Here is a 14,418-nt window from a genome sequence, read left to right as displayed (position 1 = left end):
CACTAAAGCTGCTGCAGTTAAAAAGCTTTTATAAGGATCGAGCTCGGCTGTCCACCGCAAGGCATCCTAGTGCCAGTCCCAGCCCCTATGCCTTGGGGTGCCTCCTGATGCTCTTCACTGAGTATTCCGTGGTCCCGAAGCATTTCCTTTGAAAAAATTAAGTGTCCAAACTACAGGTGGTGTAGCTTGCTTAACAGCCGGGATAATCCGCTGACTAGCAGACACTGCTACTAGGCACAAAGTATTTCCTGGGCTAGATGCAGTCAAAAATTTGTAAGTAGATACTCTCGTTGGATGCTGAGAAAGCATTCCATAGAGTCTCCTGGCACGCCATATATGATTCTCTTAAAAAGCTTGGGGTAGGGGTCTAGGGGACCCTTTTATAGCCAAAATCACGGCCCTGTATCACAATACGTCACCTAGGCTGAAGATAAATGGAACTGTAGCACCGAGGGCTCGGTTGCTACAGACGTATTGCACCTCACCCAGAGGTGTGATATCTCACTCTCAGATAAGGATGGAGTGTGGATCAGGACCCGACACCTGCATGCATTACACCACATTGCCGTGAGGCAGGGCGACCAATATGCCCCTGAGATGGGCACAACAGTCCCTGTCCCTGGATGGAGTGGGGGGAGGGAACACTGAGGAAGGGGAACCCTGCAGTGCAGGAGCAGGGAGGAAGCAGTTCCTGGGTGCATTGAGAAGGGAGTATAAAAGGTGGGCACCATCTTAGTTCAGTGCAGAGAAGTCTGAGCAGAAGTGGCAGGGAGCAGGGGCTCTGCATGAGCTCTGCTCCGGAGGCGGGCCTAGTAACAGAGGCCCAGGCCTGCAAGAGGGAGAAGGAAGGAAGAGGAGCGGAGAAGGCTCCAGGAACGAGGAATGAAGGGATCCCAGGGGTGCGGACGGGCGAGTCGCCACCGCACGCCCGAATCCACCTGCGTGGAGGGGTCAGGCCAAAGGGGGAGACCGGTCCCCGAACTAGTGGAGGCAGGAAACGACCCTCAGCTAGAAACCGGAGGCTCTGACATTTTATGTGGCGCAGCCCCTTGCTCCACCCGCTAGGAAGGCACCACATAGGGTCAGGGAAACTGGCGCCAAGTTTACCAAGAGGAGGCCCGAGGCAGCCGGACAGAAGTGTTGGTAAGAAAGGCCAGACAAAGGACACACAAAGGGGGTCCTGTGAAGCGCTCCAAAGTTATCTGGGAGTTGTCTGAGCCCCTCACCTGGTGAGCACAGTACGACGTGGGCAGCCGTTACCTGCAGACGTGGTCTGGATAATAAGAACTGTGAGTAAAGGCCCTGAACTGCATCACTGACTCCGTGTCGTTACTGCTGCTGCCCTGCACCATCACCCCCATCCTCCGCATACACTGCCCTGAGGCTATACTCCTCCCGTGGGGAGTTATGCTACGCTCTGCTGCACCCACAACACCAGCCTTAGCGGTCTGCCCTGTAGCGGCGGTTCACTCTGACCGCAATCCACGGGTGGCGTAGTCGGACATTTAAACATCAAAACCACATAAATAGTTCCGCCACTGGTTTGACCGCCCTGAGCCACGGAACCGGATCGCCGCCACGAAGACTACAACCACCAGCATCCACCAAAAAGGGTCCGGCTCCGGGTGTCCCAAGGCACAGGGGGTGCGTCAGAACATTTTCATCACCTTTCACAATCACCAATGGGACAAGGCAGGGATGTCCTCTGTCCCCTCTCTTATACATCCTAGTGACGGAGCACCTGCTCTCATCAATTCGCCATAACCCCAATATTAGGTGGATTGAGGTGGGAGGCACCGAGTACAAGTGCTCTCTATTTGCTGATGATGTCCTAGTATATATCACTCAATCACATATATCCATCCCTGCTGTTATGGCTGAAATAGATCACTTTGTTACATGGTAAAATTTTAAAATCAATGCAGCGAAGTCTGAGGCCCTCGATGTCTCCCTCCCTAAATCCATATAGGATTCCATCCAGTCCAACTTTCCCTTTGCCTGGCCCTCACAGGGTATCAAATACTTAGGAATTCCTATTCATAGAGACCTCTCCCATCTATGTTATCTTAATTTTGGGCCCTTTATTGAACAATTCCATACAGACCACGGTTGGCAAGTTAGAACTGTAAGATTCACTACGTGAACCACTGGTGTTTTGTGGAAAAGCACATGTACACCGCGTTCCAAATTATTATGCAAAAAGTGTTTAGGAGTGATAAAGGAAGAATTTGTTTGTTTGTCAGTTAAACTCATTGATGGTGATGTGTGTCAGGGCTCTTTATATCACTGTAAGCAATTGCAGACACCTGTGCTAATTAGTTTGGCAGGTGTGTCCAATGAAAGGCAAGACTACTTAAGAAGGCTCTCTCACATTATTAAGCAGCCTACATTTTCTGCCAAAATGGGAAAGAAAAAGGATGTGTCGGCTGCTGAGAAGCAACAAATTGTGGAGTGTTTAGGTCAAGGCATGACTACAATCAACATTGTGCGATGATCAGGATGAAGTGTCTTGGCAATCAAGAAGTATGTAGCTGATTCACAGTACACACGTGTGCGTGCTGATAAGGGCAAATTGAGGACTCTTTCCTACAGGCAATTACGTCAGGTTGAAAGAGCAGCGGCAAAAAAGCCTTGTCATAGCAGCAGACAAGTTTTTGAAGCTGCTTGTGCCTCCAACGTCCCCCGAACAACAAGATGCAGGGTCCTTCAGAGGTTTGCAGCTGTGCATACGCCATCCTGTCGACCTCCTCTATCCACTTCACACAAGCAGAAACGGCTCCAGTGGGCCAAACATTACATGAAGACTGATTTCAAAACTGTTTTGTTCACGGATGAGTGCCGTGCAGCGCTCGATGGTCCAGATGAATGGAGTGGAGGATGGCTGGTTGATGGACACCCCACGCAAACACGGCTACAGCGCCAACAAGGAGGAGGTGGAGTAATGTTTTGGGCTGGAATCATGGGGAGAGAGATTGTCGGCCCCTTTAGGATCCCTGAAGGCGCTAAAGATGAACTCCATAATGTATGTGGATTTTCTCAAACAGCACTTCCTGCCATGGTTCAAGAAGAAGAACCGTGTATTTCACAGCAAGATCATTTTTCTGCATGATAATGCACCATCTCATGCTGCACATAAAACATCTGCATCTCTGGCTGATATGGGCATAAAAGGGGACAAACTTATGGTGTGACCCCCATGCTCCCCTGACCTCTACCCCATTCAGAACCTTTGGAGCATCATTAAAAGGAGTGTCTATGATGGCGGGAGGCAGTTCACATCTAAGCAACAGCTCTGGGAGGGTATTCTGTCCTCATGCAAAACAATTGAAGCAGAAACCATCCAAAACCTGACAAATTCAATGGACGAGAGAGTTCAGAAGCTCCTTTCGAACAAGGGGTCCTATGTGAAAATGTAACATCACCTAGAATAAAGTTTTAAGTTGAAAACTGTTTGATTTCAGTTTCTAACAACCTGCTAATGCTTATAATTTCAAAAATGACCATTTTTTTGGTCTTTATTAAAATGAAAAGGTTGATCGAAAAGTTTGGGGGATCTAAGAGTGTGGCAACCCAGTAGTCATGATTACTTCGAATTCTGACAATATGAGGGTCATGCTGCAGGTAGTGCAGCAAGAAGGCACTTATGTGTCTTGCGCATCTCGGAGCCCCAAAATTATTTTCCGGGCTAGATGCAGCTAAAAATTATTTTTAATTTTAAATCTGGTGAAGCTTATTATAGATGGCCTAATAGGATCAGTGCTGCACACTGCTTCAAAGCCCAAATTATTTTCCAGTCAAGATACAGATAAACATGATTAGTAATTTGAAAGCTTAAAACGGTTGGTAGGGTGATTTTAACCAATCATCAAGCTTTTCTCTCCCCAGGATGACACAGGGGTAGAAAAGTCGTTTCGGATCCATGATTTGTTCATCTTTATGAACGTGAGTCTGTCTACATTATCAGTGGAGAGCCGCGTGCGCTTATCTGTCAGCACACCACCAGCAGCGCTGAACACACGTTCAGACAGAACGCTGGCTGCGGGGCATGACAAGATCTCCAAGGCGTAAGTGGCTAGCTCCGGCCATTTATCCAGATTGGAAGCCCAAAAAGAGCAAGGGTCCAGTGACACAGTCGTGGCTTCAATGTTTACTTGGAGATACTCCTGTACCATCGTCTCTAGGCGTTGACTATGTGTCAGACTTCTTGTCTCCTGTGGCCTTGCAAAGGATGGGCTAAAAAAGTGGTGAAATGATTCCGCAAAATTGATGTTACCAGCAGATACTGTGGTTCTGTTACGGTTTGAGTGCTGAACACTTGACTGTCCCACGGTTGGCAAGTTGGAACTGTGAGATTCACTACGTGCACCACTGGTATTTTGTGGAAAAGCACATGTAAGATTCTGCAACAGTCTCTGCTGATACTCCTGCATGCGTGAATCCCTTTCTATGGCAGGAATAATTTCTGCAAATTTACTTTTGTACCGGGGATCTAACAGTGTGGCAACCCAGTAGTCAGGATTATTTCTAATTCTCACAATTCGAGGGTCATGTTGCAGGTAGTGCAGCAAGAAGGCACTCATGTGTGTTGCGCATCCAGGAGCACCAAGTCCCTGTTGTGTTGGTGGCGAGGTAACAATCATGCTTCCTTCCTCTGTCCTCTCCCCCCAACCTCGCACAACAGAAATGTGATCAAGGTCTCCCTCATCTGATGAGTCTTCCATCAGTTCGTCCTCCACTTCTTCCTGGGCTCCTGCACCTTCCTCACTAGTTTGGCTGCTACCATGCGCCCTGGTAAAACCATCTCCCCCACCCTCACATGCCTGCCGCCTTGGTGCTGCCGACCTTCTGGACCTTGCAGATGTTAGCCCTTCCGCATACAACTCCTCCTCCTCTACTTCCTCCACCTCCTCTTGTGCCACCACCTGACTCCGAATTCTGTTTAACATGTGCTCCAGCATGTAAATCACCGGAATAGTCATGCTAATAATGGCATCGTCAGCACTAAACATCTTCGTCGCCATTTCAAAACTGTGCAGAAGGGTGCATAGGTCCCTGATCTGAGACCACTCCTCCAGCGTGATTTGCCCCACCTCTGAATCTCGTTGGCCCAGGCTATACGTCAGAACGTATTGCACCAGGGCTTGTCGGTGCTGCCACAGTCGCTGCAACATGTGCAGAGTTGAATTCCACCGGGTAGGCACATCGCATTTTAGCCGGTGAAGTGGCAGGCCCAACGACTTCTGTAGAGATGTAAGTCGCTGAGCTGCGGGATGCGAACGGCGGAAGTGAGCACACAGCGACCGTGCCCTCTGCAGAAGGCCATCTAGTCTGGGATAGTGGGCTAAAAATTGCTGGACAACCAGGTTCAACACGTGAGCCATACAAGGCACGTGTGTGACATTGCCCCGGCGAAGGGCCGCACCCAGGTTTGCAGCATTGTCGCACACGGCCTTCCCTGGTTTCAGGTCCAGTGGAGACAACCATTCATGAAATTGGTTCTCCAGAGCTGACCACAACTCCTCAGCTGTGTGACTCACATTTCCCAGACATTTCAATGTAAAAACCGCCTGATGACGTTGAGCCCTACTGCCAGCATAGTAAGGAGGTGTGCAGGATCCCTTCTGCGCAGTTAGAAAGCTTGTGGCATGACCAGACAGGCTTTGGGTGCAGGTGGAAGACCGAGAGGAGGTTGAGGAGGCAGAAGCAGTGGAGGAAAAATGACATAAAGAGGATTGACGCACAACTCGTGGGGACGGCAAGACTTGGACAGCAGCCCCTTGTCCTGCTGTCACCATAGTTACCCAGTGCCCAGTCAGCGACATGTAACGCCCCTGTCCATGCCTACTCGTCCAAGTGTCTGTGGTGAAATGCACCCTGTCACACACAGAGTTTCTCAAAGAAGCGGTGATGTTGTGTGCGACATGCTGGTGGAGCGCAGGCACACCTTTCTTTGAGAAGTAGTGCCGACTGGGCATCTGGTACTGGGGCACTGCGACGGACATAAGGTCTCGAAAATCCTCTGTGTCCACCAGGCGGAAAGGCAGCATTTCTGTAGCCAAGAGCTTGCAGATGGTGAAATTCAACCTCTTAGCTTTCTCATGGCTAGGAGGAAATGGTCTTTTACTTGTCCACATCTGAGGGACCGAGGGCTGGCTATTGTGCTTAGACGGGGTTGATAAGGGTGTCCCCGGCAAACTGCCGGTCTGTGAGGAAGATGCAGGCGGACATGTTAGGTTGCCTTGATCCAAAGGTGGTGCTATCGATGTCGGACAGCGCTCAAGACCAGCTGGTGTTACCACCTCCAAAGAAAATGATGACCTGCCAATCACGCTGGCTGTTGCGGGTAAAGAGGTGGCAGGTCTGCGCCCCAAAACAGGTGTGACTGCTGTCCCCCCAGTCACAGAGGATGAAGAGGCTGCGGATGCACAAGATATGGCAGACGGTGGTTGGCCCGGCCGGCTAGACCGCATTGTAGCACACTGAGCTTCCCACTGCAACTTATGCTTCATGTCCATGTGCCGGTTCATGCATGAAGTACTCAAACTATGTATTTTTTGGCCTCTACTTAGCTTTTGCTGACAAATGTTACAGATAACACGAGTTGGGTCATCTTTATCGATCTGAAAAAATGCCCAGGCTATGCAAGGCTTAGCACCCATGCGACCTGAAGAGCCACCACGACTTGTGGTGAGAGGCAGAGTTGTGTTTGAGGATGCAGTTGTTGACGTGCTTCCAGTACTACGTCTCTGTCCAGGAAGGCGCAACCTGACCTCATCGTCACTAGCATCTTCCTCCACCTCCTCTGCTGACCTCATCTCTTGGCTGACTGTGGGTTGACAGTAAGTGGGATCTTCGACCTCATCATCATCACCCTGTGCGTTATCACACCCGTCGTCCTCAGAGCCAACCTGTTCCTGCCCTGACAAAAAACTAAAGTTGTCGCTCCAATCAGGTATTTGAGTCTTATCATCGTCTTCCTCATTGTCTCCACCAACAGGAGTTACAGTTTGGGAATGAGGGTCTACATTATGGTCAGAACCTTCTGCGTCTGGTCCTGGATCCGACTCATAAAGATTCTGGGCATCAGTGCAGATCATTTCCTCGTCTGGATTCACAGAAGCGCTGGAGTCGACCTCTGATTCCCAGGCTATAGTATGAGTAAACAGCTCTGCAGACTCAACCATCTGTTCTACCTCATACTCAGACGGGCAGCTGGAGATTTGGGAGCTGTGAGGAAGCAAGTGCGATTTGGGTGACACCTTTGAGGACTGGAGTATTTGTGATGTTGAAGTTGATGTGGAGGAGAGCCCACTTAAAGGAGCACTTGATATCCGTTGAAGCACCTGCTGTTTTTGTGCCTCATCTGGAATTTGTAGCGATTGGCGTGGCCGTAAGAAAGGGATCTTATCACATTGTCCGCTAAAAGAAGTAGACATTTTAGTTTGGCTGGAAGATGGTCTTTCTTCTGCACCTACCCCACGGACACAACCTTTTTTCCCCTTCCCAACACGCCTATTCCCCTTTCCACCAGCAGCAGGCCTTTTTCCACTCATTTTGGTGGTTAACTAATTCACAACTCTGGAGTTGTTTGCACAAAAAAACAATGGATGGTAACCGAGCAGAGCTGAGTGGCCAAACTATGGTATTAGGCCAAAACTATTGGCTGGGTTAGATGCAGAAAAAAATTATTTTTAATTTGCAACCTGATGGAGGTCAGTATAGATGGACTAATAGACCAAGTCCCACACACCGCTAGAAGCCCAAATATTTTTTCAGAGCTAGATGCAGAAAAATTTTTTATTCAATTTGCAACCTGATGGAGGTCAGTATAGATGGACTAATAGACCAAGTCCCACACACTGCTAGAAGCCCAAATATTTTTTCAGAGCTAGATGCAGAAAAAAATTATTTTTAATTTGCAACCTGATGGAGGTCAGTATAGATGGACTAATAGACCAAGTCCCACACACCGCTAGAAGCCCAAATATTTTTTCAGAGCTAGATGCAGAAAAAAATTATTTTTAATTTGCAACCTGATGGAGGTCAGTATAGATGGACTAATAGACCAAGTCCCACACACCGCTAGAAGCCCAAATATTTTTTCAGAGCTAGATGCAGAAAAAAATTATATTCAATTTGCAACCTGCTGGAGGTCAGTATAGAAGGACTAATAGACCAAGTCCCACACACCGCTAGAAGCCCAAATATTTTTTCAGAGCTAGATGCAGAAAAAAATTATTTTTAATTTGCAACCTGATGGAGGTCAGTATAGATGGACTAATAGACCAAGTCCCACACACCGCTAGAAGCCCAAATATTTTTTCAGAGCTAGATGCAGAAAAAAATTATATTCAATTTGCAACCTGCTGGAGGTCAGTATAGATGGACTAATAGACCAAGTCCCACACACTGCTAGAAGCCCAAATATTTTTTCAGAGCTAGATGCAGAAAAAAATTATTTTTAATTTGCAACCTGATGGAGGTCAGTATAGATGGACTAATAGACCAAGTCCCACACACTGCTAGAAGCCCAAATATTTTTTCAGAGCTAGATGCAGAAAAAAATTATTTTTAATTTGCAACCTGTTGGAGGTCAGTATAGATGGACTAATAGAACAAGTCCCACACGCTGCTAGAAGCCCAAATATTTTTTCAGAGCTAAATGAAGAAAAAAAATATTTTTAATTTGCAACCTGATGGAGGTCAGTATAGATGGACTAATAGACCAAGTCCCACACACTGCTAGAAGCCCAAATATTTTTTCAGAGCTAGATGCAGAAAAAAATTATATTCAGTTTGCAACCTGATGGAGGTCAGTATAGATGGACTAATAGAATGATGCTATGCCCAAAAGATTTTACTTCACTAGGTGCAGTAAAAAAATTGGTATTCTATACACAGGTGGTATATCTTGCAACACAGATAGACTACTCCACTGACTAACACACTCTGCAATAGGCCAAAAAGGATTAGCTTTGCTAGATTCAGCCAAATGCTGTGAAAAAAACTTGCACAGCACTGGCACAGACCTGCCTGGCAAAAACTGATAGGAACTCATGTAACCTAGTCCTGAAAAGGACTCCAATTACAATTAGTCTTTACTCCCACAATCTATCTATTTAAGAGCACAGACCTGCCTGATAAAAGTCGTAGGAAATGCTGTAACCTAGTCCTTAAAAGGACTGCAATCACAACCATTCCCTACTCCCAAGCTATCTGTATATTTGTGCGAAAATTGGCTTGAAATTAACAAGGTATAGCGCACACAGCAACAGCGGTGCCGTCTAACACGCAGCTGCAACAGTGAGAAAATGGTGGCGACGGGGAAAATGGCTTGGTCTTATAGGGCAAGGACATGTGACATACACTGCCAATCACACATGCCCTTGCTTGTGTGAAAAAAAGCACTTCGCTCCGTGTGTGCGCTGCTGATAGGCTGACAGATTGCACCTCCCCACTGCAAATGCGGGAAAGAGAAAAAAAAATGGAGATCTTCATTGTTCCTGCAGAGATCCATCCCCTGCCCCTCCCCCCGCCCCGCTGTACACTCAAACTGCGTATTAACATTAATTTTCATCATTACTGAGAAAAAATCCAGTTATGATTTTGGTGCACGAACACTTATCGAACATAACCTCGAACAGCCGAATTTTTCTCAAATTGTTCGTGTTCGCCGACCGGCTCGAACACCGCCCAAAACAGCTCGAATTTGAGATTGGCGAACAGTTCGAGTAGAACAACGCTCATCTCTAGCAACTAGCTAACTAACTGTGACTTTATCAGTGGACATAACCATGGATACCTAAGGTCCTGCGATGCCTGCACATGAGGAAAGAGATAGCAAATCAGAAAAAAATATACTACATGTCTAATTGGAGGTACAGTGGTGGCCAAAAGTATTGGCACCCCTGCAATTCTGTCAGATAATACGCAGTTTCTTCCTGAAAATGATTGCAATCACAAATTCTTTGGTATTATTATCTTCATTTAATTTGCTTGCAAATGAAAAAACACAAAAGAGTATTGGCACCCTCAGCCTAATACTTGGTTGCACAACCTTTAGCCAAAATAACTGCAAACAACCGCTTCTGGTAACCATCAATGAGTTTCTTACAATGCTCTGCTGGAATTGTAGACCATTCTTCTTTGGCAAACTGCTCCAGGTCACTGATAATTGAAGGGTGCCTTCTCCAAACTGCCATTTTGAGATCTCTCCACAGGTGTTCTATGGGATTCAGGTCGGGACTCATTGCTGGCCACCTTAGAAGTCTCCAGTGCTTACTCTCAAACCATTTTATAGTGCTTTTGGAAGTGTGTTTTCGGTCATTGTCCTGCTGGAAGACCCATGACCTCTGAGGGAGACCCAGATTTCTCATACTGGGCCCTACATTATGCTGCAAAATTTGTTGGTAGTCTTCAGACTTCATAATGCCATGCACACGGTCAAGCAGTCCAATGCCTGAGGCAGCAAAGCAACCCTAAAACATTAGGGAACCTCCACCATGTTTGACTGTAGGGACCGTGTTCTTTTCTTTGAATGCCTCTTTTTTTTTCCTGTACACTCTATGTTAATGCTTTTTCCCAAAAAGCTCTACTTTTGTCTCATCTGACCAGAGAACATTCTTCCAAAACGTTTTAGGCTTTCTCAGGTAAGTTTTGGCAAACTCCAGCCTGGCTTTTTTAAGTCTCGGGGTAAGAAGTGGGGTCTTCCTGGGTATCCTACCATACAGTCCCTTTTCATTCAGACACCGACGGATAGTACGGGTTGACACTGTTGTACCCTCGGCCTGCAGGGCAGCTTGAACTTGTTTGGATGTTAGTCGAGGTTCTTTATCCACCATCCGCACAATCTTGCTTTGAAATCTCTCGTCAATTTTTCTTTTCCGTCCACATCTAGGGAGGTTAGCCACAATGCCATGGGCTTTAAACTTCTTATTGACACTGCGCACGGAAGACACAGGAACATTCAGGTCTTTGGAGATGGACTTGTAGCCTTGAGATTGCTCATGCTTCCTCACAATTTGGTTTCTCAAGTCCTCAGACAGTTCTTTGGTCTTCTTTCTTTTCTCCATGCTCAATGTGGTACACACAAGGACACAGGACAGAGGTTGAGTCAACTTTAATCCATGTTAACTGGCTGCAAGTGTGATTCAGTTATTCCCAACACCTGTTAGGTGCCACAGGTAAGTTACAGGTGCTGTTAATTACATGAATTAGAGAAGCATCACATGATTTTTCATACAGTGCCAATACTTTTGTCCACCCCCTTTTTTAGGTTTGGTGTGGAATTGTATCCAATTTGGCTTTAGGACAATTCTTTTTGTGTTTTTTCATTGAAGACAAATTAAATGAAGATAATAATACCAAAGAATTTGTGATTGCAATCATTTTCAGGAAGAAACTGAGTATTATCTGACAGAATTGCAGGGGTGCCAATACTTTTGGCCACCACTGTATTTGCTAATATTATTATCACTACACCTACTACATATAGGGATAGGATCTTGAAGATGGGAATACCCCTTTAAAGCATCACTCCAGTGTTTTTTTTATTGTAGTACTGGAGTGGTGCTTCTAATTTCAAGGCGCCTTCCTCATGTCTCATACTTACCTGCCACCGTCTTCACCTTCTATTGCTGCCACTTCCATCAGTGTGCAGCAGTTTATGACCTGCAATGTTGCTCCAGTGTTTGCTAATATTTTAATCCTTTGATCATAATTATGACAATTGCCATTTCTCATGATGGCTCTACAGTCATCCTATTGTGCTGTAGGACTGTAATCAAACTTGTTCTCACAATGACCACCAGAGAACCATGAGCAAATCTTTAAACTTTTTACTATCAATTCACTGCCAGAAATAAGAATCACTCTGATTTTCTGTTAAAAAAAATGCACATTAATATTTTTTTTATGTAAGTAAACTTTAATCATGAATAGCTCCACTGGCTGCAACTCTTGTGGTTCTGTGACTCCCTTTACTTTCTCAACTAATCATAGACGACCACATTACCAAAAAGAAAAAACAGGGAATGAATTGTTTCTTATTTTGGATGTTCTCATGAATCATTTCTGATTGCTTTTAAGATTATTGCCATACATTTTTCATGTTATTTTATGCTTTTTTAAGCTGTTTTCTGCCATTTTCTGTTACTGTCATTTTAGTTAAATCAAGTTACAGTACATATCAAGTATAAATAGTTAAAATTAAGAGAAGACTCTCTACAGGATGTACTATACCTTACATGTCTTCAAGATTGGTCAGTCCAGTTATTAAAACCTCTACCATTTGTCTCCTCTACAACAATGACTTAAAGTTTTAGAACCCCTAAACAAGTCTTAGAAAAGGAAATACGAAGTGCAGTGATAAAACAGCATGATTACCTGTGGCAGGCAAAAAGATGCTTTCTTAAATTTTGTAAGGATTTCCTTTTGAAATTAAAAACTGAATCAAGATTATGAGAGATCTAATGCTTGGTTCTGCGACTACTGGAAAGAACCTAATACACATTAGATAGTCAGCTATTCTTTCTCCACTCTCCCACAGATATGAATGAAGGGCATTCATGTGTTTTCAAAGGAGAGAATAAGAAAAGGGCTGGACCTTAAAATTCACCTTATCTCCCTTGATATCATCTGCCAAGAAGAGTTGGGAGGCATTATATTGTAGACCATTCCCGTCATTTATTGGTGGGTTTGACCAACTTCTGTCTAAGGTGTATGAAGTTCTTTATTATTTGAAATAGATCTAGTAGTATTACTTGCACCCTACTATAGACCATGTCGAAGACTTATAAAGAGTAACTTTTCATTTGTTATTTTTCTTATTTTCAAATTAGAGAAAACACATAATCATCAACACATTTTAAAGGGGTTTTACAGAAATTACTTTCTATTTTAAAAATGTGTCTGCATGCAACATTACAATATTGCACGTTGCACTGTGTTAAAATTATTAAATTCTTACCACTGCTGAGAGTCAGAATCCATCATGTCACTCCACGAGCTTGCTTCTGTTACTGCCTCACTTCAGATGCTGTTCATTGCACACATAATCTGTGCCATAATTGATGGTACATTCTCTCTAGCCTGCTTTCACAAATCAAAGCCATACATGTGCTGCGCTAAAACAGGATAGTGGAGGGCAAAGTAGGTGATAATCTTTATGGTAGCAATATGTGTATATACACTGCTCAAAAAAATAAAGGGAACACTTAAACAACAGAACATAACTCCAAGTAAATCAAACATCTGTGAAATCAAACTGTCCACCTAGGAAGCAACACTGATTGACAATCAATTTCACATGCTGTTGTGCAAATGGAATAGACAATAGATGGAAATTATTGGCAATTATCAAGACACCCTCAATAAAGGAGTGGTTCTGCCGGTGGGGACCACAGACCACATCTTAGTACCAATGCTTTCTGGCAGATGTTTTGGGCACTTTTGAATGTCAGTTGTGCTTTCACACTCGTGGTAGCATGAGACGGACTCTACAACCCACAGAAGTTGCTCAAATAGTGCAGCTCATCCAGGATGGCACATCAATGCGAGCTGTGGCAAGAAGGTTTGCCGTGTCTGTCAGCGTAGCGTCCAGAGGCTGGAGGCGCTACCAGGAGACAGGCCAGTACACCAGGAGACGTGGAGGGGGCCGTAGGAGGGCAACAACCCAGCAGTAGGACTGCTACCTTAGCCTTTGTGCAAGGAGGAACAGGAGGAGCACTGCCAAAGCCCTGCAAAATGACCTCCAGCAGGCCACAAATGTGCATGTGTCTGCACAAACAGTTGGAAACCGACTCCATGAGGGTGGTTTGAGGGCCCGACGTCCACAGATGCGGGTTGTGCTCACAGCCCAACACAGTGCAGGATGCTTGGCATTTGCCACAGAACACCAGGATTGGCAAAGTCGCCACTGGCGCCCTGTGCTCTTCACAGTTGAAAGCAGGTTCACACTGAGCACATGTGACAGACGTGACAGAGTCTGGAGACGCCATGAAGAGCAATCTTCTGCCTGCAACATCCTTCAGCATGACCGGTTTGGCAGTGGGTCAGTAATGGTGTGGGGTGACATTTCTTTGGAGGGCCGCACAACCCTCCATGTGCCCGCCAGAGGTAGCCTGACTGAAATTAGGTACTGAGATGAGATCCTCACACCCCTTGTGAGACCATATGCTGGTGTGGATGGCCCTGGGTTCCTCCTAATGCAGGACAATGCCAGACCTCATGTGGCTGGAGTGTGTCAGCAGTTCCTGCAAGATGAAGGCATTGAAGCTATGGACTGGCCCGTCCGTTCCCCAGACCAAAATCCGATTGAGCACATCTGGGACACCATGTCTCGCTCCATCCACCAATGTCACGTTGCACCACAGACTGTCCAGGAGTTGGCAGATGCTTTAGTCCAGGTCTGGGAGGAAA

This window comes from Phyllobates terribilis, unplaced genomic scaffold (assembly GCF_046119375.1).
Source record: "Phyllobates terribilis strain yellow unplaced genomic scaffold, ASM4611937v1 Scaffold_10__3_contigs__length_209671492, whole genome shotgun sequence".
NCBI lineage: Eukaryota > Metazoa > Chordata > Amphibia > Anura > Dendrobatidae > Phyllobates > Phyllobates terribilis.
The sequence above is the reverse complement of the archived record's forward strand: the minus strand, read 5'-3'. Positions refer to the sequence as shown.